At 46.4% G+C, this 27,048-nt stretch overlaps 1 protein-coding gene across 9 annotated transcripts in view; it reads left to right on the plus strand.

Moving 5' to 3' along the window:
• The first annotated feature begins 12,644 nt into the window (after nucleotides 1-12,644).
• Nucleotides 12,645-27,048, plus strand: part of NSD3 (nuclear receptor binding SET domain protein 3) — an 85,538-nt gene continuing 71,134 nt past the window's right edge. For 5 of the 9 annotated variants that reach the window (XR_004427966.1, XR_004427967.1, XM_033172078.1 and 2 more), the window contains exon 1: nucleotides 12,647-12,838. The gene's annotated coding sequence lies outside the window, so the exon portion shown is untranslated. Of the gene's footprint in view, nucleotides 12,839-27,048 lie in introns of all 9 variants that reach the window. The other 4 variants (XM_033172074.1, XM_033172075.1, XM_033172076.1 and 1 more) reach the window with 2 other exon arrangements.

Consider the following 27,048-nt stretch of genomic DNA (forward strand, 5'->3'; position numbering starts at 1 on the left):
CCTTGTTTTGCATGACATTTTGTAAATTGTCATGGAGACTAGCGGGAGGGTGAACAAGTGAGCCAAGAAGGGAGCTCTAGCCAGGCCAGTAAGAGGCTTGCTGGTTGGCAACCCTCAATCCAAGCCAGTTGTAGACATATTTTAGAAACAACTGAGGATGATCCCATGTTTCGTAGTTCTCCCACCCATTCAGGTGCTCACGTATGCACAGAGGTGGCTTCTGACATGTACACGGGAAATTTGTGATGCTTGAAGCAGCCATTAGATAGCCATTTGGAAGGCATGACTGACGGGGTGACTCCAGCAAGCAGCAAAGGGATGGTGTGATGTTTTCACCCCGGCTGAATGTGTTTCAGGACTTTCAGCAGACTTTCACATACCAGTAATTTTGATTTGAATTGTGAGCTGGAGGGACAGTCAAGCAACTGCAACATGGCTACTTGGCTTATTAATCTAACCCAGGGTTGGGAATTCTTTTTGCATCCCAAGAGCCACATTTCTTTCTGGGCAACCTGCTGGTGGGTGGAGATAGATGCGAAAGCGGGCAGAGCACTGAATGTACATTTTACCTTTGTACAGTTTCCACATGCACTCAGACATCCCTCTTTAAATTCTGGTGAGGGAAGCCAGAGATATTGTAAGAGTTCAAGGATGCATTCCAGCCAGGAGGGCGTGCAGCAGCAGGGCTGGTGAGGGGCCTGGCCAGGAGAGTGTCCCTGGGGCCGGATACAAAGCCCTCACGCTTGAGATTGACCACCCCTGACCTAACCCAAATAAAAGCATGTATGAAAGCTGAAGTCCATGTTCCATTGCCAGTATAACTTCCTGAATTTCAGGGTTTCCCCAACGTGAAGAAGACTGGTCTGAAAGGCCAAGGGAAGGCTAAGTTGAGCATAATACTTATTTGGTCAATTTATAAACTGCTTCTAATGTATAAAATATCTCAAAGTACTTTACCATAAGCAGTCAAAGACTCTAAAGCATCCAAGAAATTCAGTACTGGATTCATATACAGATTACAGTGGTACCTCGGGTTAAGAACTTAATTCGTTCCGGAGGTCCGTTCTTAACCTGAAACTGTTCTTAACCTGAAGCACCACATTAGCTAATGGGGCCTTCCGCTGCCACTGTGCTGCCAGAGCAGGATCTCTGTTCTTATCCTGAAGCAAAGTTCTTAACCTGAAGCGTTATTTCTGGGTTAGTGGAGTCTGTAACCTGAAGCGTATGTAACCTGAGGTACCACTGTATATAAATAGAATCAGATCCCATCTGGGCATCTGATGACTTGAATGAGCCCACATGCTTCCAATAGATTTTGCTTGTCCACTCGTAAATAAACCATATCTTTCAAGGACACCCTTGTGACAAAGCCATGCCCACAACTGCATTGTGAGGTGGGCCAGTTGTATGTACAACTTACATTTTTAGCATGTTTTGGCCACCTCCTTTTCCCCTTAACTCTAACCATGAAAGAATGCCAGTGCCGTGAGCCAGATGCTTGCCTGGGCAAGACAGGAACCAGCTACATCTCTCATATCTCCACAGGATTGGGCAGCTTGTTTTCCTTGCATTTAGCCCTAGGTGCAATTAAGTCGTGTAACTCAAAGCTGCTTAGATAGTGTGGGAAAAATCCCTCGGGCTTGGGCTCACTCCAAAGTCCAATGCCAAGTTAAAGAAATTAGATAATTCAGTGTTTTTCAACCACTGTTCCGCGGCACACTAGTGTGCCGCGAGATGTTGCCTGGTGTGCCGTGGGAAAAATTGAAAAATTCAAGAGAATTACTTTATATATAGTCAATATAGGCACAGAGTTAATTTTTTTAACATTTTCTAATGGTGGTGTGCCTCGTGATTTTTTTCATGAAACAAGTGTGCCTTTGCCCAAAAAAGGTTGAAAAACACTGAGATAATTCAGACTAGGATCTAAAAGGGAAAGGCGAACAACACTTTAAGAAAATTAGAAACTGTTGAAGACATTATATATCCTACACAAGGAGAGATAGTATTCCTGGATGGTCAAAGGTGGTGGCAAAATGATACAATGACCATAAGTATGATACTTAAGCCTGGGTGGCCTTGACAACCCAATAACATACACTCCCGTATTTATTTATTTTTAGCTATCAAGGGATTGAAACATGAAGGCATTGAAAACTATTAGTATGTTAATTTTGGACATTGCTAAAGAGCTTTCTAGGGCAGTGTTTTTCAACCTTTTTTGGGCAAAGGCACACTTGTTTCATGAAAAAAATCACGAGGCACACCACCATTAGAAAATGTTAAAAAATGTTAAAAAATTTAACTCTGTGCCTATATTGACTATATATAAAGTAATTTTTCAATTTTTCCCACAGCACACCAGGCAACATCTCGCGGCACACTAGTGTGCCGCGGAACAGTGGTTGAAAAACACTGTTCTAGGGATACTTTCCTGGAAAAATAATTACCGTAAAGCTTTGAAACTGCCCAGTTTGACTGGTTGTTGTTGTTCAGTTGTTCAGTCGTGTCCGACTCTTCGTGACCCCATGGACCAGAGCACGCCAGGCACCCCTATCCTCCACTGCCTCCCGCAATGTGACCAAACTCATGCTAGTCGCTTCGAGAACACTGTCCAACACTGTTTGACTGGTACATGTTAATAATTTTTTTAAAGAGTGCATTTTTGTAAATGAAAAGCTTTTCATGCAAAAATACAGCAGTAGAAAAACATCCCATTATGCTGCATGTAGCTCAAGCAGATGCATGTTTGCTGAAAATAATCCCACTGAATTCTATGGGTTTCACACCTAAGAATGTGTGCCTAAAGGAGATAAATGAGAGTGGGGAAATGCTAAGCAATCGTGTATCTTCTGCCTCAGTACCCTATGTCAGCCTAGCTCTGCAGGGAGACCCTTCCAGAGGGGGAAGAGAAGGCAGTTCTCTATTTGAAGGGCTATCGGGTTCAACTCTGGTTCAAAGATAAAAAAGCCACCTGGCTGGAGCGTGTCCTCTAACTCTTGCTTGGATGGAGAGGGGTGTGGGTAGAAGCCTCCAACTTGTGGGGTTGTTTAAAGGTAAGAGTCACATCTGTGGCCCTACTCAACCTGAAGTGAATGTGGGCTGGAAAAGGTTTCCCATGCCCATGCAACCTATGCAGTTAATGTAAACCCCTGTGTCCTCCATGGTCCTATTTTGGGGTAAAAATTGTATATTTTGGTAATGGTCGTTTGTTCTGTAAGAACAGCAGGATGATGAAGGGAAGTCATTCCTAAAACACCCCAACCTATGATTTTAAAATAGAATATTTGCATTAAAATATGGTTACCAGATTTTTTTCAATGAATCCGGGGATACTTTTTTTTTTGGTAAGCTGTGCAGGCCAGTGGAAGTGATGATATTCCAGCTGAACTATTTAACATTTTAAAAGAGGATGCTGTTAAGGTGCTACACTCAATATGCCAGCAAGTTTGGAAAACTCAGCAGTGGCCAGAGGATTGGAGAAGATCAGTCTACATCCCAATCCCAAAGAAGGGCAGTGCCAAAGAATGCTCTAACTACCGCACAATTGCACTCATTTCACACGCTAGCAAGGTTATGCTTAAAATTCTACAAGGCAGGCTTAAGCAGTATGTGGACCGAGAACTCTCAGAAGTGCAAGCTGTATTTCGAAGGGGCAGAGGAACCAGAGACCAAATTGCAAACACGCGCTGGATTATGGAGAAAGCTAGAGAGTTCCAGAAAAACATTTACTTCTGCTTCATTGACTACGCAAAAGCATTTGACTGTGTCGACCACAGCAAACTATGGCAAGTTCTTAAAGAAATGGGAGTGCCTGATCACCTCATCCGTCTCCTGAGAAATCTCTATGTGGGACAAGAAGCTACAGTTAGAACTGGATATGGAATAACTGATTGGTTCAAAATTGGGAAAGGAGTACGACAAGGCTGTATATTGTCTCCCTGCTTATTCAACTTATATGCAGAATTCATCATGCGAAAGGCTGGGCTGGATGAATCCCAAACCGGAATTAAGATTGCCGGAAAAAATATCAACAACCTCAGATATGCTTGATGGCAGAAAGTGAGGAGGAATTAAAGAACCTTTTAATGAGGGTGAAAGAGGAGAGCGCAAAATATGGTCTGAAGCTCAACATTAAAAAAACTAAGATCATGGCCACTGGTCCCATCACCTCCTGGCAAATAGAAGGGGAAGAAATGGAGACAGTGAGAGATTTCACTTTCTTGGGTTCCATGATCACTGCAGATGGTGACAGCAGTCACGAAATTAGAAGACGCCTGCTTCTTGGGCGAAAAGCAATGACAAACCTAGACAGCATCTTAAAAAGCAGAGACATCACCTTACCGACAAAGGTCCGTATAGTTAAAGCTATGGTTTTCCCAGTAGTAATGTACGGAGGTGAGAGCTGGACCATCAAGAAGGCTGATCGCCGAAGAATTGATGCTTTTGAATTATGGTGCTGGAGGAGACTCTTGTGAGTCCCATGGACTGCAAGAAGATCAAACTTATCCATTCTCAAGGAAATCGGCCCTGAGTGCTCACTAGAAGGACAGATCCTGAAGTTGAGGCTCCAGTACTTTGGCCACCTCATGAGAAAAGAAGACTTCCTGGAAAAGACCCTGATGTTGGGAAAGATGGAGGGCACAAGGAGAAGGGGGCGACAGAGGATGAGATGGTTAGACAGTGTTCTCAAAGCTACCAACATGAGTCTGACCAAACTGCGAGAGGCAGTGAAGGATAGGCGTGCCTGGCGTGCTCTGGTCCATGGGGTCACGAAGAGTCGGACACGACTGAACGACTGAACAACAACAAAGCTGTGCAGCGACAGGGAGTCACTAGTGGGGATGGTGAGGCAAAAGACCCTGGGCCCAAGCACACATGCATATTGTATAAAGGTGCAAAGCCCTTCTTTTGCACCCTGTGAAACATAAATGCGCAGTTTTTTAAAAAGGGCAATGATGCGCCACCCACCCGTGACTCCCAAGCAGGGGCATAGCTAGCTGCTGGGCTGCCGGGGGCGGCAAGCCAAGCGGCACCCATGGGGGCGGGGCGCCGCTCAGTGCGCATGACGTCATGATGCATGCGCACGGAGCGATGCCTCCGTCCGGGCCAGCTGGCCCGCCCCTCTCCTTTCCCCGCGGGCTGCGCTCCCTGAGCGGAGCCGTCCCAGGGAAAGGAGAGGGGTTGGCCAGTCAGGGGGGTGTCATTGCCCTCGCTGGCCCGTCCCTCTCCTTTCTCCGCGGGCTCCACTCAGGGAGCGGAGCGGCGAAAAAAGCCGCTGAAAGGGGGAAAGCCCCCTCTTTCAGCAGCTTTTTTCACCACTAGCTGAAGGCGGGCCGTGCGCTGCTGCTCCCGGGGTGAAGGAGGGAGCGGCGGCGTGTGGGAGTGGCGGGAGGGGCCGCCGCTTGTCACCCCCACCCACCACTTGTCACCCCCACCCTCTCCTGTCGCCCGGGGCGTACCACCCCTACCGCCCCCCCTAGCGACGGCCCTGCTCCCAAGCCTCCCCCAATCTCCTCCCCCTTCCCCCTTTGTTTTGATTGATGGGGGAGGCTCGGGAGTCGTGGACGGGCAGCTGTTGCCCAGTTTTTTTAAAAACTGCACATTTATGTTTCACAGGCTGCGAAAGAAGGACTTTGCACCTTGCCTGGCAGAGAAACTGCACGCCTTGCGCCCCTGAAGCCAGCCACAGCCAACTGCGCTACCAGGCCAGCTCCAGGCTGCTGAGACTGCCGCTGCCATGTTTCCCAGGGACAGATTTGCAAATCTGGGGACGTTCTGGGGACAGAATTTGTCCGGGGACAGATTTGCAAATCCGGGGACTGTCCCTGGGAACTGGGGACGTCTGGTAACCCTACTTTAAAATGCATATTCATATAGTCTGGATTACCCAAGAACACATATAAGGCAAATATATTGTTTATTTGCTTGTTGTTGTGAGAAATAAGGGAAATGTGGAGATCCACATCCAGCCTGTTAAGCAAGTGATAAAACCTTTCATCTCTTATGAGAACATGTATCTTGTTTTCCCTGGCACTTTAGGTTTTTTATGATTATTTTGGAAACAGGTACCACTCTTTTCATGTCTCCCCTCCCCTCAAAACCAACATCGCTTTTTCCTTTTTTTCCTTTTTACTGTTGCTGGATGTAAGGTTTTTTCCCCCCTCCACACATGCCTCTTCTGCTTTCCTTTTGGCTTAGTTACAGTAGATTTCATTTCCAATGTATTTACTTTGGATGTTTCAGATTTGAGCAAGAGTGGAATGAATTGCAAATGATTTCCTCTGCATCTTGCATTCACGACTACAACAGAAAATGATGGTATTTATTCCCTGTCTCTTGCCCAGATGTCAAACCCCAGCAGCTAAAAGCAGAACCTGAGACAGATGCTATATCGATCCTCCAGAATCTTGCATGCTCCCTGTCTTTATGCAATGCATTAGTAATTAAATGCAATCTATTAGTAATTAACAGCATCCTCCATCTCTCTGTGGTGTGTGCACGCATGTATTTTCATTTAAAGAGAATGTAAATGGCTGTGCCACTGATTAGCCATTCTACATCCTGACTTGCTGTCGTTTCTATATCCAATGACAGGTGTGCATTCATTAATTCAGTTATATCTTAATTTCTGTTTCCATATGGTAAGGGTTTGACATTACCAGTGACTACTTTGCTCAGCCTAAGCAAACATTTAAGATTTTAGCCTTTTTCACACCTGAGCAGGTTATACCATTTTAATCATAGACTCACCAGAAATCAGCTTCAAAAATTTAAGAAAAAAAACACTGAAAAGCGTTCATCTTATCTTCTTTTCCACCTATTCCCAGGCTTGTGTGGAAGATCTCTCCTTGCTCTAAACCCAGGACAAAATAGCACACTAGTCCCCCTATTGCTGTGATTCCCAGTAATGAAGAACCCCCCTTCTCATGCTGTGCTCGGGGACATGTTAACCGCAGCAACACAGTTATTTCCTGCATTATTGCAACCCCTTACATAAAAGTCTCCACTGCAGGGAGAGCATCGGCTTGACATGCAGGGATCTGTGTACATGTGTGTGAGCATTCAGAATGACACCCCACCTACAGTTTCAGTCTCCTCCCCAGATGGCAACCATCCAACAGGTAGAGCTAGGAACTCAACAAGATGCTGTAATGCAAATTGATTCACCGGAATCTGGAACTGCCTTGTGTATAATACAAAATGAGTCTGTAGAATTTCTTGGCTACATCACTCCCACCCAGGCTGTGACCACCTCGTGTTGTAATGAGTAAGGATATACTAACACACTGAAGCAATTTAAAGCCCCTCGCCCCGCCCTTGGTGCTTCAGTCTACCTGCACCTCCCTCCAAATCAAGAAGCATCAGATGTAGCCAAAGCCTCCGAAACAGAAAAAAACACAACCTGCTCCTTAGCTTTGTTTATCGAAAGCATTTTATAATCTGCCTTACAAAGCAGTGTATAACTGGGGGAAATCCATCTGAGAGAGATGTGTGAGAAGTGGAAAACTGAAGACTCCAGAATAGTAAAGAAGCATCAAGTCTCAGGAATCTTTGACAGAAATAGCATTGTTTAAGAAAGGCAAATTAGAATATATGAAGGGACTTTCCAGGTTCTGTATGGAAGGGAATTCCATAACCACGGAGCCATCACTGAGAAGGCCCTATCACTTGTGGTTTCCAACCCAAGTATCCATTCTTGTGGGTGCAGGAGGAGGGCCTCTGTAAGCTGATCTGAATAAACAGCCAGGTTTTTCTTCTTCATGGCTTCCATCTTCCTTTATAGGTTGTGGCAGCCTAGCAATCCACCAGTCACCCTCTGAATCCTTAATGTTGCAACTCCCTCCAACTCCAGACCACTTCCCCCTCTTTCAGACTCTAGTGCAGGGCTGGGGAACCCTTTTCAGCCTTCTGGACAAGGCATGCAAGAGGCATCATCACCAGAGGTCAAGGATGCCTTCCAGCCAGCCAGAAATATTCCAGGAGAGGCAGCCCAAGCACCAGTGAGAGGTGAGGCCTGGGGAGGGCTTATAGTATGGGGAGAGTCTTGAGGGTCAGATAGAGAAGTTTGAAGGGCTGCATTTGGCCCTCAAGTCTCTGCCCAGCCTGCTCTGTCCTGAAGGGAAGTCTTATCAAGTCTATGCATATTCCACACGGTCATTTCTCCCACAATACCTCTTTTGAACCCCACTAAAAGCACATGCAGTGGAACTGCTTTGTAGAGGCCAATCTCCAGGCCTATCATAATTTACATTATGCATCACACTTTAGATTGTTTTTTCCAGTCAAATACACTCTACCAACTGTCAGTTGCTTCTGGCATGCTCAGATATTTCCCAACCTTTAATGTCAAGAAATTAGCATCCACTATAATTCTTATGAATATTTTCCAGATATGTTTTAATGGATTTGTTTTACAATCTATGCTTTGATACTCTCTGGAGTAACAGGCAGTATAGAAGTATTTTTTTAAAAATAAAATAAAAAGTTTAGTGCAACATTTTTACCTCTTAAAGTCTTTTGGTAGAAGAGGGGGCTGGGAAATCATATTTGAGAAATCCTGAACAGACAAGTTTAACTTTTTAAGGGCCGGGCTGTAGCTCAGGAGTGGAACATGTGCTTTGCATGCAGACAATTCCAGGTCCAATCCCTGTTGTTTCTAGGTAGGACTGCAAATGTATTCTTTCTGAAAGCTACTGCTGAATAAACTAGACGCTATTGAGCCAGATGGGCTGGTGACTGGTAAATGTTGTCCTAATCTTCTATATTAAAAAGTGGGTTTGGGTAAGAAAGTTTGAGAAAACCACAGAATCACTCTGACTGGGAAAGGTACTAGAATAGATATGGAGTGCACAAGTTGCTTATTTCCTCCTCCCTCACAATCAATTTTCCTTTTGTGTCATGCCTTTTAGATTGTAAGTCTGAGGGCAGGAACTCTATTATGTCTGTTGGTCTGTAAGCTATTCCGGGAGTCTTTCTGGGACTGAAGATCAAGGTAATTTTTTCAAGTAAATAACTATGCAGTGATTAGTCAGGGCCAGCATGGACTGTCAAAAACAAACCCTGCCAAGCTAACTTTATAGATTTTTAAAAAAATTGGGTTACTAGTGTAGTCAATAGTGGGAATGCTGTGGACATACTTTATTTGGATTTCAGCAAAGCATGGGGTAAAGCCCCCCCCCTGATATTTTGATAAGCAGCATACTTAAACACAGGCAAAGTTTTATCAATGACTTAGATTAAAGAATAGAGGGAACACATCACTTTGGAAATTACACAAAACCAGGAGGTATTGCTAACATCTCAGGAGACAGGAATAAAAATTAATAAAATGATATGCAGCAGAATGAAAATGCAAAGTTATCGACTTCCGGTCGTGTACGACGGGAGAATGGCTGACCCGTAACACCTGTGCCATCCATCACGAGTTAATGTGGCAGCTGCGATAGGAGTAAGCAGCCTCCCTTACCTCCCCGGGATGATGGGGAGGGCTGCCTCGCCCACAGGTGCCCCTTAACCCACTTTGATCCTTTGGGACCGAATGGGGGGGGGGGCCTGGGCGCAAAGGGCTCGTGGGGGGATGGAGCTCCCGGACGCTGGCCCTGTTTGTGCACGACTCCCAGAACTGGAAATATAAATTTGGTTAAAGGTTTTGGGCATGCCTCGGACAAAGGAGTGGGAAGAATGTTGCTAACAGTTCAGCCCTGAGCTGTTAAGAATGAAAATTGGAAGAAGATATGGACTTTACACTGGTATGTGAAAGAGGGAAAGGAAGGGGGGAGCCCTGGACTCTGCCTCAATATTTTACTTAACACGGGCGAAACCTCCCCCAGAAAATCCACTTTCACAGGGAAATAGCAAGCAGACCTTAAAGACTGAGAGTGAATTAGGCAGAATTGGACGTCATATATATAAACTGTATGGACTTGAAACAAGATTTGGAATGATTTAATAGGAATGGAGGACTTCCGGCTGGTAATGGCGCAGCAAAGATTGATTGTTGTGGAGAGCCCGTGAAGCTGAGCACCACTTCAAAGGGAGAAGCCAGCTCTGGTGGATGATTGATATTGGATTTTATGGAGGTGTCTGGCTCTCCTGGAAAGGAGTGGATGTAATGCGAGCGGGGGGAGCGGCTGTGCGAAGAAGTTTGGTTTGCAACAGAAGGAGAATATGGTGACGGCCGGAATGTGGCATTTGGAGAAGAGTGACCTTATCCATACAGAGACATTATTCATTATAATCTCATCTGCTTGCTGGCATATATCAGAGGCTGTGAAAGTATTAGGACTATGAATGCAACTGAACGAGAGGTGAAGATTGCTCCCGAGTCCGAGACATGGGGAGTCCAAAAAAATTGTAAAAATTTGGCATAATTGGAATTGTTTTAATTGGGAATTGTATGATTAATTTGGATTGTAATTTGATTGGTAATTGGAGATTTGTATTGGAAAATCAATAAATATGATTTAAAAAACAAAAAGCAAACTTATCTATTTAGGCACATGAACCAGGTGTATAAGAATGGGGGATATCTGATACAGCAGTAACATGTGAAAATGAGCTTGGGACTGTAGTCAGTCACAAGCTGAACATGGAGTTAGAAGTGTGATGTGGCTAGAGAGAAGGCAAATGAGATTTATGGCCCCATTAACAGAATCATTGTTTCCAAATCATGAGAAGACCTACTTCCACATCATTCAGCACTATTCTGAATACATCCAATGGACTGTGCCCAGTTTCTGGACTTGCATTTTGAGGATGTAGATGGATTAGAGCAGGTGCAGAGGAAGGCCATGAAGATGGCCATTGGTATAGAAAATAAATCCTGAGGAAAGGTTGATGGAGAAGAGATGACTGAGGGGAGACAGAATCTGAAGGGCTGCTATATAGAGGTAGGCAAAGGCTGTTTTCACAGAATCATAGAGTTGGGGGAAAAAACCAAGGGTCCAATTCCCCTGCAGTGCAGGAACCTTGACCCATTTAAGGTTCATATCCAATCTGAAACCATACCAGACATGGCTTAGCTTTGCAAATGTGCTAGCCGCTTTATTGCTGCATCAGGATGGGAAGGACTAAATCAAATGGGATTAAGTTATACGATGGTATACTATTTTAGCAAAACGTTAGCTGAAACCTTTGGACAGTAAGAACAGTTTGATAATGGAATCCATTACGCAGGGATGTGGAAGACTCCCTCACTGGAGGTCAAGCCACCAACACTTGGGTGGCTTTAAAAAAGAATTACTGTAGACAAATTCATAAAGGATAAGACTATTGATGGCTACTAGCCTTATGTCTTTGTTCCACCTCCACTGGGGCCTTGGAATGCCAGTTGCTGGGAAACATCCACAGGGGGAAGGAGAAGACTGTTGTGCTCAGGTCCTGCTTTGAGGCTTGCCATTAGGCACCAGGTTGGCCACAAGATGTTGCACTAGTTGGGTCTTTGGCCTGATCCAGCAGACGCTTACATTACTTAGTCAAAGCTGGCCAACCATCTGTTGGGGATGCTCTAAATTTGGATGTCCTGCCCTCAGCAGGAGGTTTGACTGTATGGTTTACATGCCTGCCTGCCTGCCTGCCTGCCCGCCTGCCTGCCCACCCGCCCAACGAGTATGAATCCAGGTATGCCTTAAGTTACTGACATGGGAGTATGTACATAGCCATTCTTTATTATGTTAGCCTTCTTTCTAAGTTCTGAATCTCATCTATGTCATTTAAATTTCTCTGTCTAGTTTCCAGAGTCCTGAAATCACAAGTCTGCTCATAAATGCCATTCTTGTCCAAACAAGACTTTAAGAGAGGTGACAATTATGCTTATTTGTTCTTAATTCAGCATTCTGTAGAACTGAGGGGAAGCACAGTCTATCCAGTCAAATGAGTATGTGAATTAAAACCAAAAAATCGGGCCTGCATGTTGGTGCAGAAGTGTCCATGCCACAGTTGGGCCTGTTCCCCGGAGCACAAACAGCGGATCTCACCCTTAGAGCTGCTGCGTCCGTTCCGTAGTGGAACAGTTTTGCGCCCGGGCACGGGGCACCTCGAGGGCTCACAGGGGAGTCACAGTCCTGTTGGGCCCACACCTCCGCCCGCCCACCCCACGGGGCTGCTTCAGAGACTGCCCTGGGCTATACCTGCGGCTTGCGCTGCCTTTTCCACCGGGACCCCGTCAAGCCTCGTGCCGCAGGCCAGAACCACGGCTTCCCTGTCCCCAAAGGCGCGTGCTTGCTGTTGCATCGGGCTGCCCTGCTTGTGCTTGAGGGGACTTGAACGAGCCACACAGAAAGCAGAGCCGCCGCCGCCGCCGCCCCCGGGACAAGAGCGCGCGCCCTCCGCCCGGCCCGTCCCGGCGCCGCGCTGGCCTCGTCCTGGAGGGAAACTGCAACTCCCAGCATGCCCGGCGCCTGGCGCAGCGCGGGCAGCCAATGAGGCGCCGCTTTCTTCCGGCGCTGCCTCTGAGGGAGCTTTGTGCTGCGCGAGAAGAAAGGCGGCGGCGAAGGCGGCGGGCAGGGCCGAGGCCGGGGCCTGAGAGCGAGCGAGAGAGCGGAGCGCCAGCGCCCCCTCTCTTCCCCGGACTCCTCGCCCGCCCGCCCCCGGTTGCTCCTCGCCCGCAGCCCCCGAGGCTCCTGCGCCGCCCGCGACGGAGGAGGAGGAGAAGGAGGCGGCGGCGGGAGCGCCGCTTCAATTGAGGCCGGGGATCGAGCGCGGCCTACGGCGGGGCCTGGCCCGCCCCCTTTGCCGAGCCCGGCCCGGCGAGGCCCTTTCCCGCCGCGCTTCCTCCGTTACGCGTCCCGGTGGCAATCGGTCCGATACGGCGGGGAAGTTAGAATGGAACAGACTGACGGTGAGGCGCCACGGGGGGGGGCAGGGGGCGGAGACGTCGCCTTGCGAACGAGCCTACCCAAGTTGCTAGTCCTCAACGTTCTTCCGTGTCCAGTATTTACTTTTTGGAGAGCCCTAGGGCCCTCCATTTTTCCTTTAGTTTTTCCATCTACAGGACCCTTGATGAAAACGTGAGCTGAAGTGTGTTAGGCTTCTCATGATAGAACGGTAGAGTGGGAAGGCATCGCGAGGGTCATCTAGTCCAACCCGCTGCAATGCAGGAATCTTTTGCCCGATGCGGGGCTCAAACCCACGACCACGAGAGCGTGAGTCTCGTGCTGTACTGACGAGAGCAGTTTTGGGCCCCTCATCCCCACCTGGTCTTCCTCCTTTGCTCCTGCATGGGTGACCTCCCTCCCTTTGGTATTGGCTTGGCAGACATATTTATGTAGCAATTTGGGGACCTAAAAAGAGAGGACGTGGGAACCCAGCGCAGGAAGCAAAAGCTTCCCTTCCCGGTTTCCACGAAGCAAACCTTACTCGGCACAGACAAGCACAAGTGGGCATTTTCAAGGTCCCCCCCCCCCCAGTGCTTTAGGGTATATCTGTAATTCAAAGTAGCCCTCAGCAATCTGAAACTCGATGTGGTGTGCATTAGGATCAGTGGGTTCAAATCCTCATTCAGCTGTTAAACTCACTTTGTGACCTTAGGCCATTCAATATTTCTCAGCCTAACACTATGTGTGCTGCCCTGAACTCTTTGGAGAAAGGGCAATATAAAATTGTGACAAATAACCTGTAGTTATTATTATATCAGTGGGACGCGGGTGGCGCTGTGGGTTAAACCACAGAGCCTAGGGCTTGCAGTCCCTGCTCCTGCCCACCTAGCAGTTCGAAAGCATGTCAAAGTGCAAGTAGATAAATAGGTACCGCTCCAGCGGGAAGGTAAACAGCGTTTCCGTGCGCTGCTCTGGTTCTGCAGAAGTGGCTTTGTCATGCTGGCCACATGACCCGGAAGCTGTACACCGGCTTCCTCGGCCAGTAAAGCGAGATGAGCGCTGCAACCCCAGAGTCGGACACGACTGGACCTAATGGTCAGGGGTACCTTTACCTTTACCTATTACTATATCTCAGAATTTGATCTGAGAGACGGTGGGTTGCTGAAAGACCACATAATGAGTTCATGGCAAAGTGAGATTTAAAATACTGTATGTAAGTTTCCAAATTTGGACCTAATAGTCCCTTAGCTCTTGGAGTGAGCCCCAGTTACAGGTAGGTAGCAGTGTTGGTCTACCATAGTCAAAACAAAATAAAAAATAAAATAAAAAATTCCTTCCAGTAGCACCTTAGAGACCAACTAAGTTTGTTCTTGGTATGAGCTTTCATGTGCATGCACACTTTTTCAGATACACTGAAACAGAAGTCACCAGACCCTTATATATAGTGAGAGAGTGGGGAGGGGTATTACTCAGAAGGGTGGTGGGAATGGGTGATTGGCTGATAGGTGTGGAAAACCTGTAGAGGACTGTTAACGACTGCAATTGGTCTTGCAGGAAAAGGCAAGGGGTGAGATGGCTAAAGATAGCTTTGTCATGTATAATGAGCCCCGTTGAGCTTAGTGGGCCTCTTGGAGAGATGTGTAGTAAAGGTAAAGGTATAATATAGTAGTGAACTGGTTAATATACCACCAATTGAGGGAGAGCTCTAAAGAGTCAGGGGGTCATGAGATGTGGAAGTAAGGACTTTTCATAGTGGTTTTGGCTCTGAATACCATAGTATTTGTGTGTTTGGTAGACATTTAGCAGTAGCAGCACCAAGAACTTGTAGCGAAAGTACACCAACAAAGTATCATCAAAACATGGAACACTTTATTAAAATACATAAAAACCTTTCCACAGCAGCTTAATCCCTGACAGTACAGTGGTACCTCGGTTTATGAACTTAATCCATTCCAGAAGTCGGTTCTTAAACCGAAACCGTTCTTAAACCGAGGCGCACTTTCCCTAATGAGGTTGAGGTAGAGTTCGCAAACCGGGACACTACTTCCGGTTTTGTGGAGTTCGTAAAGCAAATCGTTTGCAAACAGAGCTGTTCTTAAACCGAAGTACCACTGTATGTGGTAGGTAGTGCAGAGGGGAGGTATTGGGCAACATATATATTTTGGGGGAATGGGGGTTTGGTGAGGATGTATGGGCAGTATAGGACTCTGAAACAGATGGAGTAGAAGTGGGATGATGACTGGAGGCTAGATCTCACATAGAGCAATGGGGTTGTGAGGATGCCAGAGTTGGGACGAAGGCTGGAGGCGGGTTGAGGCATTATGATTATACTCCTTTAGGTTCCAGACAAAAATGTTCCTCTTCAATCAGTCCTTTGACTGATGTAACATCTTACAGTATATGCCTTTTAAATTTATTTGTGGGAGGTGGGGTTATGGTTGTTTTTATCATGTATTTTGTGCTTCATCTGAGATCTGCAGATGAAGGGCAGTGTACAAATTTAATAAATAAAATAAAATGGGATTTATGAATTGATGATTTGGTGATAAATAATAAAGTCAGCTGGTATGCAAGGAGGTTATAGTCCTATAGTTGTGGTGGTTAATGTTGTCAACATGACAATGGAAACACAGTTGCTGAGGCATTTTAGGTGGTTTGGAGTATTAGACTCTTCAAGACTGTTGGCTTAAGGATATGAGAAACAATATAGGAAAATACATTATGAAATAATTTATAGACAAAGTGTTGTTATGGTTTGTGTGTTGTGATCAATATAATAATAGAATAACTGTGCTGGAGTCTGGAGAGATGGCCTTAATGTAGTGTTGTATATAAGTGTGAGAATGTGGACTATGGGTGTGGAATTGGTTATGTAGCATGCCATGGGGTTGCTGTTTTGCATGGCATTCTAACTAGAAAGCCATAAATAGTCATGGGGTAGTGTTGGCCTTGGAGTTGTAGAAGTCTAATCTGGGACTGTTAATAACACAACCCTTTGTGTACATATATACAGTGCCTGCCTACACATATAAATTTGCATGAATGCCCTATTAAGGCTTGAACCTAGAGTTCTAGAAAGTGATCTCGTTGCTAAAGGGAGAGGCATCCTCTTTGTTTTTTGAGGAATAATTGAGGATAGACCAGATATTACAGTAGTTTAATGTGATGGAGGAGGGCCATTTGGATTTAAAGGGGCAGAGGCAGCCATGTTTGCTGCCATATACTGCAGTGTAAATCTCTTTAGATCCCCTACTCCCCAAAAGAAACAAGGCTTCCTTTGGGTTAACAAATGATCTTTAAGATCCTTCTCCTTGTTCCTTATTCTCTATCTTAAAATCATACCATTCTGAAATTTATCGTAAGCAGGCTGGGAAAGGAACATCTTTCCTCCTTCTCATTCCTTTCTGCAGCCAGTACTGCTAGGGGACTGTGGTGCAGAAATTAACCCTTTTCAATACAAATCTGCAGCAGGATTATACAGACATTTTCCTCTCCATTTTCATGAAGAATTAAATAGGTAGCGGGGCTTTCTCTGTTGTAAATGGCAGAAGGCTGAACCCTCTTCAGCAATTTCTTTAAGTAAACAAGGAAATGACATTGCCAAGGCTGTCGACAAAAGGCACACTTGTTTGTGAACAGCAAGATGAAACTTACTTACTGATTGTGTTTTAAATATACACGAAGGAATTTCCTCCTACATTTTTCTTAATGCTTTTTCTTGACTCTATTCCTGTACAGATAGCAAAGTGTTCCTTTATTTTAAGTGCCATTGAACTGTGCAGATGCTGTTGTTTGTATTTCATGTAAAGCAGACAACAGAGATGTGAGAGAAATTGCTGTTCAGGTATCTGATTAGTGGAAAGCAGGTATATTTGTGTGATGCTTTGATAATTTTTTTCGAATTGATAGCATTCCAGGGTTTTTTCTGCAGTGGAGAGAGGCTCCACATTCTGGTTGTATCTGTAATGTTTGTAGTTTGTTCATTTTGTTTTTCTGTGTTGATATGACGGAAGTATAAATGTGAATGTCTTGTCAATCAGCCACAATCTTTGCATGTTTGGATAAATCCTGTGTCAGTTTGTTTTAAAATCAAAGTATCATATTTTGATATGCTTGCTTCATTTTTATGCATCTGTTTACAGGCTTCTCAGTGTTCCTGTTTTTGCCTTTAAAAACGCTAATACTCTGGGGGCAAAATATAGTTTATTACTATGATTGGCTACAATGCTGCAGCTATATGCAGAATAACAATATTTCATTAACATTTTCATAACTGCACCATGTTCTGTGTAACACTAGGCAATGTGCAACTCTAGTGCTGTTCTTTCTGGTTACTATTTTCTCTAAGCAAGTCTTAGTAAAATATGATCAGTGGATGACATCAGGTGCTGTTGAATCAGTTAAAGCAGTGTTTTTCAACCTTTTTTGGGCAAAGGCACACTTGTTTCATGAAAAAAATCACGAGGCACACCACCATTAGAAAATGTTAAAAAAATTAACTCTGTGCCTATATTGACTATATATAAAGTAATTCTCTTGAATTTTTCAATTTTCCCCACGGCACACCAGGCAACATCTCGCGGCACACTAGTGTGCCGCGGAACAGTGGTTGAAAAACACTGAGTTAAAGTAGTAATGTTTGGCTTCAGTAGAGAGGACAAGTACGTTGGCAAAGGGGAAGTTTGTAACAAAATACTTTCTAGGAATAATTATTTTTCACTTTAAATTGATTACTTTTTTACTTCAGCGCTATGTGTATGTAAAGTTGGAAATGACTCATAACATTTTGTATGATGGCTAGGTTGATTAACTGCTTTGCTCTTCATAAAACTGTTTAGACTATGCTTTCTATAATATAAAAATACAAAACAACCAGAGCGTTGGCAATTTATGTGGAAATGAGAAACCCCAGACCCATGAGATGATGCCTTTGTTGGACCAGCTAGGCTTTAAAATACTTGAATTGAGCTTATTTTGAAAACCTAATTGATCTAGTGAAAATAGCATCCTGTGTTTCTCGTTACATGAAGATGGTAAAATTTTTATTTTATTTTGCAAATAAATATTTTGTATACTTGAAAGACTATATACATACATATGAAAATGGTAGGCAGCATGAAGGCCTTTATTTTCTTCTCTGCTTGGCTGCTTGTATGCATGTGTGATAGTGTTAGACAGCTGACACCTTAGCCCAGACACACCTCTTTTGAAAGAGGGTGTCATTGATTTACTGTTGAAGCCTACTAATGGAATCCTAACCATGTCTACTCAGAAATAAGTCCTATGGAATTCATTGGGGTTAAGATTGCAGATTATGTTGTCCAGTCTGCTCCTCTGGTGGTATTGTTGCTAATTATTGTGGTGTATATATAATTATTCGTATATAATTTAGTAGCTGCTCTCTCTGTTACTCTTAACAAGATGTGAAAAAAGTCTGTAATATGATACCATAAAAATAGAATGCCGCAAAGCCATAACCAGCAGTGTTATAATCAGAGTTCAATAAATAAGTTGACCAGTACCCAGGCAGTGTTTCATCTGCTGATGGAAAGTGTGCAGGGAGGTTGCCGCGTTGAACTCCCTAGTTCAGATAGTAGGGCAAGCACAGAAAAGCTTTACTGAAGGGTCTTAGATCCAGGAGTCCACTGCAGCCTTATAGTTCTGCCTGTCTGGTTCTTTTCTTTTCAGGCCACACCCCTTCTCAAGCCCACGTTTCTCACTGGCCCTGCTCCACGCCTCCCTCCTGTCTAGATGCAGTGTAATAATGCCTTTTGCTTGCCTGGATGGAGACACGCACATGTAGAAATAGCTTGACTTCTGAATGACTGGGCTGTAGCCTCCAGTACAAAGCTACATGTCATGTCCCTTGGGCTACCCACCACTGCCATGTGACCCCCCAGAAGGTTGCAGTGCCTTTACTCAGAACAGTGCACATGATCAAATTTAAGCAATTCTAAATTCCCATTTATTTTTATTGTTGGACAGCTAAGTACTTGCTGGGACTTAAAAGTGCTTAACCGGCTGAATAATGCCAAATGATAGATAAACTACAAGTTAAACCTGGGCTTACTTTTGAGGTTAAATTTAACCTTTTGTGTGTGTCTAGAATTGAAGTTGAGTAGCATTGTGTTTATCAGATTGGGAAAAATACTACTCTTTGGGTACAAACATTCTAATAATGAATTAAATCATTTGTGTACATTCTAGAAAAATGCAGAATTGTAATTACAGTCGTACCTTGATTGTCGAATGGAATCCATTCTGGAAGTCCGTTTGACTTCTGAAAACGTTTGACAACCAAGGTGCGGTTTCCCATAGGCTGCAGGAGCTTCCTGCACTCAATCGGAAGTCATGCCCGAGTCCGACATTTGGCTTCCAAAGAACGTTTGCAAACTGGAAAATTCACTTCCGGGTTTGCGGCGTTCTGGAGCCAAAACGTTCGAGTTGCAAGGCATTTGGGATCCAAGGTACAACTGTATGATGAAGGAGGATGTAAAGCTTTGTGTTGACTTTCCGATATTCTGTTTCTCTCAGTCTAACCATGTTGAATTACTGTACTAATGAAAGGGTTATGTTCCTTCAGTGAAACACTGGCTGTTTGCCTACCATCACAAAATGGGATGCTGGAGTTAATGCAATATAAAGGTGTTGCAGGGGGGGGGTCAGACTCTCTGTCCTAGTTTGACCATTTGTTGACTCTGCTTTTTGCAGCCTGTTCCTTTGGTATTGCATCATGTTCTTTTGCAGGAACATTAAATATAAAATGTAACATTTTGATGTTTTCTGCCTTGAAAGGAAGAGTGGGATGCAGATTAATAAATACCAATAATGTAAAAATGTGCTTAAAGTTTTCATGTTGTTTATAGTTGTCATGAAGTTTGCTTATTGTTATATTTTGTAATAATGTTTATTTAATTACTTTAGAGCATTAATATCTTGCTTTTCAGGTGATTTCTGAGTTGCTAACGTAGCTGAAATACTAAAAAAGTAATAGCTACAGAAAATGCATCCTATAACAGTAGCAGAACAATGATCAATAAGCCATATTTTAAAATTTCATAAAACCCAATATCTAAAAGGCCTGGGTGAGTAAAAACTCTCCATCTGGCACCAAAGGCATTGAGCTCTGTGACAGATGAGGCATCTCTTCTCACCTCTGGGGGACCTGAAGGAGGGCTTCTGGAGAGGATCATGTGTGTATGATGCTAGCATCCACCCACTCCTAACATCTTTGGTTAAATACCTTGTTGGAAATTCGTGGAATCTTGATTTTAGCTGAGTGTTTATCAACGCAGCTGCACTGCATTGTAATGTCTTCTGCATAAAGCAAAAATAAAAATAAATGATTAGTTGTCAGAGCAAGAAAGTGTGTTACTCTGGAAGCCACACATATCAGGAAATGCTCAGCTACCCTGATTGTAATATGTAGTTCTTTTTCTTGCCTTGTAGCAAAACACATCACATTTCTAAAAAGTAATTTTAATATTCACCAGAGATCACTTTAACATTTAGGACCAGCACAGTGTGGTGTTAAAGTATTATTATCTACAGTCAACTCAAGTGCTTGTGACACACTTCTCTACAGTTTACTGTCAGTGTGGAGCATCCAGTGATTGAGGTAAACATGAATTTGCTTTTTATCCTTTTGAGGTTTTACACTTGTCACTGAACTCCTGCTGATTTTTTATATTGGGCGTGTGTTGGTTGGCAATTTCACATCTCAACCTGCAGAAAGTATCCTGGGAAGAGAACTCTTTGAATGCTGGAGGGATGACTTTTAAGGGTGGACAAACAGACCAGGATGTTGAGTGTCTGCTGTAGATTGTGATAAGAAGTTCCCTCCTCCTTTCTTCCTTTGTTCTAGGAACAGGAATGTCAGGGCGATAGCAGTACAACTCCCCCTCTGCTGCTGCTCTGCCAAAACTGCTTTTGCAGAGGAAAACCAATCTGTCAGCAGCTGTGGGTTCTCCTTTCTAAGCACAGCAGCTCCTTTCCCTCCTCCAACTTTTCTCTATTGTAGAGCAGTTCAGAAAATGGGGGAGGCATTATTTCCTCTCTTTGACTCTTAAATGGTGCCAATTATGTACGCTAGGATTCTCAGGGACATGGAATTGAATAATCCAGTTCTTTACATTCCATTCTTAAAGGTTTGCTCTTTAATATTATTTAAATCAAGAATTGAAGCCATTTCCAAAACTCTAAATGACAGGAAAACCAACAAAAGCATGAACTCCTGTGGCCTGATCTTCAAACCAGGGATCTGTCTTAAGAATCTTGTGTTGCTTCTTCCTTTTAGAATTTATGTCACCCTTACAAACCGGGTTCCCAGAATGACTTTCATTTTAGTTGCAGATGTAATTTGCCATAGCTGTTGCTCTCTGTTTTGAGCAATTTTTCCATTTTAAAAAAGGTGTGTGTGTGTGTGTGTGTGTGTGTGTGTGTGTTCATTCTGTAATTTCCCTGATCCCAACTGTGCTGGATTTATATTTTTTAGAGATGAGATCTATTTTGTATTTGTGTCATTAGTAAATGGAATAGTGTATGTGTCAGGAAACCGCCCCCGCTGCAGCGGGAAGAGATCCCGGGGCGGTTGCAGTACAAGGAACCCCCATCTCCATTGAGCAGTTCGTCATCCTCCTCCAATGGGGGAAGCGACCGCTCTTCCAGCGGGGAGGGGGAGATGCAGACAGGAAGTTGGAGCAGGGGCTCTGACAGGGATGGAGAGCCTCTGCACCAAGTGGATAGAGGGGGAGAAGAACCCTTTCCGTCACCCCGTTGACGTGGGGGGGGGGTTCAGGATCCCGCGCCTTTTATGCTGGACAAAGAACCGGAAACGGACATTCCCGGACTCTGCAGAGGGATGAGCTGGACGTCTTTATTTTAGCTCCACTGTAAATATCTGCACAATAAAGAACTTAGTGTTTAGAAGTTCTGCGTTTGGCTGATTTCTCATGAGCAACCACTGAAACTCCTTACAGCAGTCTGGGAATCACTGCAGGTTGCTCGTGAAGGAATTTGGAGAGCTCCGAGAGGCACCATGAGTAAGGAAGAGGGTGCAGCGGGCGGAGGAGTCATCGATCGGAACCTGTTGCTGGCAGCAGCGCAGCAGATCACGGCTCTCACCAAGCGCAATGAGGAGTTGTAAGCACACACGGAGAAGCTCAGCGCGAGGCTGGAGGAGCGCCGGCTGCAGGACCAGGAAGTGCGCACGGGACCCGTGGGGCGTAAGCTGGTGGTGCTGGTGAGCAAATTTGGCGGGAACCCCGGGGACTATTTGAATTTTAAGACTGAGATGCAATATGCCCTGAAGCTGCAAGATGAGGAATTCACTCACGATAGACAGGGTTGCGTTTGTGATTACGCATTTGGAGGCGGCCCGGGACTGGGTTTGCCCATTAATTGCGTCGGGCAACGACGCGTTGGAAGATATCCGGAAATTTTTTGAGGCTGTGGACACGATGTTCACTTCAGAGGTCCAGAAAGATGTGGCGCAGCAGGAGCTGTTAGCCCTCAAGCAGGGGTCAATGACGGTGAGAGATTATTGGTCGAAATTCTTGATGCTAATTCATAGATTGAATTGGGACCTGCTTTCAGAACAGAGCCAGGCAATGTTTGTGGGAGGGGGGGCTCAGCGCGGAAGTGAAAGATGAGCTGGCGCGCTGCCCCAGGGCCAAGGACATGAATGAACTGGCGTGCAACTGTCTGGCAGTGGGAGTGAGGCTGGAGAAGAGAGCCCGTGAGAAAGGCTCACACAGAGGAGAGCGTTTCCTTGGCAACCGCATTCCAGGCAATTTTGGCTACATGCCCACAGCGCAGCAGCAGCAGCAGGGACCGATGAAGATCGGGGGGCCCCTGTCAAACAGCCGCAGGTGCTTGGGACTGTTCGCAAGGCTGAGGGGAAGACCATGAAAAGCACTCTTAAATGCTTTGTGTGTTCCCAGCCTGGCCATTTTGCGAGGGCATGCCCCCAATGGCGGGGGTGGCAGGGAATGGCGGGAACAGTCCAACTGGAGCAGAGGAAGAGGCTGAACCGCAGGGAAATGAGGCAGCCTGGCTGGAGAAAGGCGGGGCCAGCAGCCAGGCAGAGCAGCAGTAGAGGTGCTCCGGCCAGAGTCACCGAAGCCCAGCATCGTGGTCAGAGTTATGCTGGAGCTTCCTAATGGCCATCCATTGGAAGTGCAGGCCTTGTTGGACTCGGGCGCGAGTGCCATTTTTTTCAGGAGGGACTTTGCTCTGGAACACTAGCTGCATTTGCTCCCTTTGGACTTTCCCTTGCAGGTGACCATCATTGACGGCAGGAAGTTGCTGGGTGGGGAATCACCCATCAGACCCCCCCAATGCGCATGCGGATAGCTGGGCATGCTGAAGTCATTGCTTTCCATGTGACCATGTTGGCGGGACCACCCATTATTCTGGGGATGAGCTGGCTCAACCAGCATGACCCAATCGTGGCCTGGCATCAGAGATCCCTAGCCTTCGGGTCTGCCCACTGCGTGGAACATTGCTTGGGCGGGGGGAGCTCTATGCCATGTCTGACCAGGAGATGGCGGACCTTAAGGAGTTCATCGACAAGAACCTTCGACGAGGGTTTATACGAGAGTCACGGGCAGTCGGGGTGAGCCCGGTATTCTTCGTGGACAAGAAAGGCACCTCCCAGCGGAGGCTGGTGGTGGACTTCAGGCGTGTCAACTCCATGACGGAACCCCTTACGTTTCCGATGCCTCGCATCGACGATTTGTTGACAAGAGTGCGCGAGGGCAAGATTTTTACCAAGTTGGACTTACGAGGGGTTTACAACTTGATACGAATGCGAGAGGGGGACGAGTGGAAGACCACCATGTTCACCCCCCTGGGCAGTTACGAGTATTTAGTCATGCCTTTCGGTTTGCAGGCCGGAAGCCTGTGTTTCCAGGCATTTATGCACCACGTGCTGGGTCCCCTACTGTACAGGAATTGCGTCTGTTATCTGGATGACATCCTGATAGAGAGCGAAGAGGAGCACGTTCAGCATGTATGGGCAGTCCTGGAGAAGTTGCGCGAGCACCAGCTATAAGTCAAGCTCGAGAAATGTCAGTTTCATACCAGGGAAGTGGACTTCCTGGGGTACTGCTTGTCAGACAAGGGCTTGGCCATGGACGGGGAGAAGGTGAAGGCGGTGCTGGAATGGAAGAGTCCTAGAACCAAGATTGGCGGCCTTGCGCCTTTCCCCCCAGGAAGTTGAACAAGTCCGGGCGCAACTACACGGTGTGGGACAAGGAACTGCTCATCATCTATGCGGCTTTCAAGCAATGGAGGCACTTTCTAGTGGGTGCCAAGCATCAGATCCAGGTCTATACTAACCACAAGAATTTGGAGTACTGGCGCACCGCCAGGGTGCTGAACCAGAGACAAATTAGGTGGGCAGAGTTTTTTGCAGGTTTTTACTTCAAGATCCAATACGTCTCGGGGGAGCAGAACGTCAGAACGGATGCCCTGTTGAAGAAGCCCGAGTGCATGGCAGATGAGGGAGCTCCGGAGCCGCGGCACATCTTTGGCCAGCAGCAGTGGGCCTGCGGGGGGATCTTGGACCTCAGGGGGGAAATTGTCAGGCTGACAAGAGACGACGAGTTTGCCCGCAAGCAGCTGCAAGCGCTCAGGGACGGCAACCCGGACGGGGACTTCACAGAGAAAGGGGGTTGCTGTTTCGCAAGGGGGCGCTTTACATCCCGGGTGGGGGGTTGTGGGCCAAGGTACTTTGACAGATGCATGACACATCCACTGCTGGGCACTTTGGGCAACGCAAGACCAGGGAGTTTTGGTGGCCGGGGGTGAGGGAGGATGTCAAGGAGTATGTGCAGGGATGTGACATGTGCCAGAGGGCCAAAGGGGAGCGGGCGGCACTGGCAGGGCTATTGGAACCCTTGCCCACGCCCAAAAGACCTTGGGAGGCCGTATCGATAGATTTTATCACCGATCTGCCAAGGTCTCAGGGGCAGACAGCTGTTCTGGTGGTGGTAGACCTATTCACCAAGATGTGTCACTTCGTGGCATGCCCGAGGGCGGTCTCGGTGGAGGAGACGGCCAAGCTATTCCTCAAGCACATCTTTCGCCTGCACGGCCTGCCGTCGAGGCTGATCTCGGACCGTGGAAGGCAGTTCACCTCACGTTTTTGGCGCAAGCTTATGGACTTGTTGCAAGTGGAGGTGACTCTGTCTACGGCCAGGCACCCTCAGACCAACGGTCAGGCGGAAAGGGCGAACGGGGTGTTGCAGCAGTACCTGCGTTGTTACGTGAACCAGAGACAAAGCGACTGGGTGGACAAGTTGCCACTGGCGGAGTTCGCTTATAACAACACAGAGCATGTCACCACGGGGATGAGCCCTTTCATGGCTAATTATGGAGTCAACCCCAGAGCCTTTCCGGGGAGGGATGAGGAGGTCCTGGAGGTGCCCGCGGCGCAGGAGTTGGCTGGGGAAATGGTGCGGGTGCACCAGTAGCTGGTGGACACGCTGGAGCGGGCCAAGGAGGCTTACAAATGGGGGGCGGACCGGCATCGGAGGGAAGGGGAGCAGCTTTAGGTGGGTGATAAGGTGTGGCTCTCCTCGCAGGGGCTGCCCCTCAGGGGGGCCTGCAAGAAGCTGGTACACCGAAGGTTAGGCCCATTTGAGGTGCTGCAGCAGGTGAATCCCGTCACGTTCAAGTTAAGGTTACCAGAGCACATGCGGATTCATCCAGTGTTCCATCATTCCCTCCTGTCTAAGTATAGAGAGAGGAGTCGTTTTCATGGGGAGGCCCGAGAGGAGTTCTATAATGAGGCCATGGAAATCCTCGATTCCAGGTGGAAGGGAGGGGGGTTGGAGTATCTGGTGGCGTGGAAAGGGGAACCGGAGTCCCCCAAGAACAGTACTTCTGTCTTGTCAGGGTTCAACCTCAATCTGTTAGCCGCCATCCATTCTCCAACCGCCTCCAGACACTCACACAGGACCTTCACCGCCTTCACTGGTTCTGATTTAAACGAGAGGTAGAGCTGGGCATCATCCGCATACTGCTGGACACCCAGCCCAAACCCCCTGATGATCTCTCCCAGCGGCTGCATGTAGATGTTGAAAAGCATGGGGGAAAGGACGGAATCCTGAGGCACCCCACAAGTGAGAGCCCTGGGGTCTGAACACTCATCCCCCACCACCACTTTCTGAACCACCACTTATTAAAAAGGCACTGCTGATCAAACATGAAGTTATAAGCTGTATGCATAGTTGCATTTTGGAGTTCATTTTCCCAACTGTAATAATAAGTCTGAGTGCGAAACGTATATTGTTGAATTCAAAACACCAGCAAGGAAGGAAGCATTGGGATGGTGGATATATTGTGTGTATTTAAAATGTTTTTTAAGCGGAGAGGAGGGAGAGCCATTATGCTTATTCTGTGCTGTATGTCCCATTGGCCTGGGATCAGCAATACATTACAGTACTGTAAAAGCTTATTCTTGGATCTGGTGTGTAGAGTGCTAATGCAAGCTGGTTGTTGATGTTGTTGTTGTTGTTCAGTCGTTCAGTCGTGTCCGACTCTTCGTGACCCCATGGACCAGAGTACGCCAGGCACGCCTATCCTTCACTGCCTCTCGCAGTTTGGCCAAACTCATGTTAGTAGCTTCAAGAACACTGTCCAACCATCTCATCCTCTGTCGTCCCCTTCTCCTTGTGCCCTCCATCTTTCCCAACATCAGGGTCTTTTCTAGGGAGTCTTCTCTTCTCATGAGGTGGCCAAAGTACTGGAGCCTCAACTTCAGGATCTGTCCTTCTAGTGAGTACTCAGGGCTGATTTCTTTGAGAATGGATAGGTTTGATCTTCTTGCAGTCCACGGGACTCTCAAGAGTCTCCTCCAGCACCATAATTCAAAAGCATCAATTCTACGGCGATCAGCCTTCTTGATGGTCCAGCTCTCACTTCCGTACATTACTACTGGGAAAACCATAGCTTTAACTATACGGACCTTTGTCGGCAAGGTGATGTCTTTGCTTTTTAAGATGCTGTCTAGGTTTGTCATTGCTTTTCTCCCAAGAAGCAGGCGGTTGTTGATACAGAGGGCCAAATTGCCAGCAAGTAGTTCACCTGAACAGTTTGTTCATAAAACCATCACAATGTGTGTCAAATTTAAAGGAGTGTTCTTCAGACTAACCTAGATTTATTTTGCTATCTTCATCTGCATGCTGCCTGAGGAGGTCTTTAAACATTTTCTGTACGGAGTCCTTCA

The sequence above is a fragment of the Lacerta agilis genome, chromosome 15 (genome assembly GCF_009819535.1).
Source record: "Lacerta agilis isolate rLacAgi1 chromosome 15, rLacAgi1.pri, whole genome shotgun sequence".
Classification (NCBI taxonomy): domain Eukaryota; kingdom Metazoa; phylum Chordata; class Lepidosauria; order Squamata; family Lacertidae; genus Lacerta; species Lacerta agilis.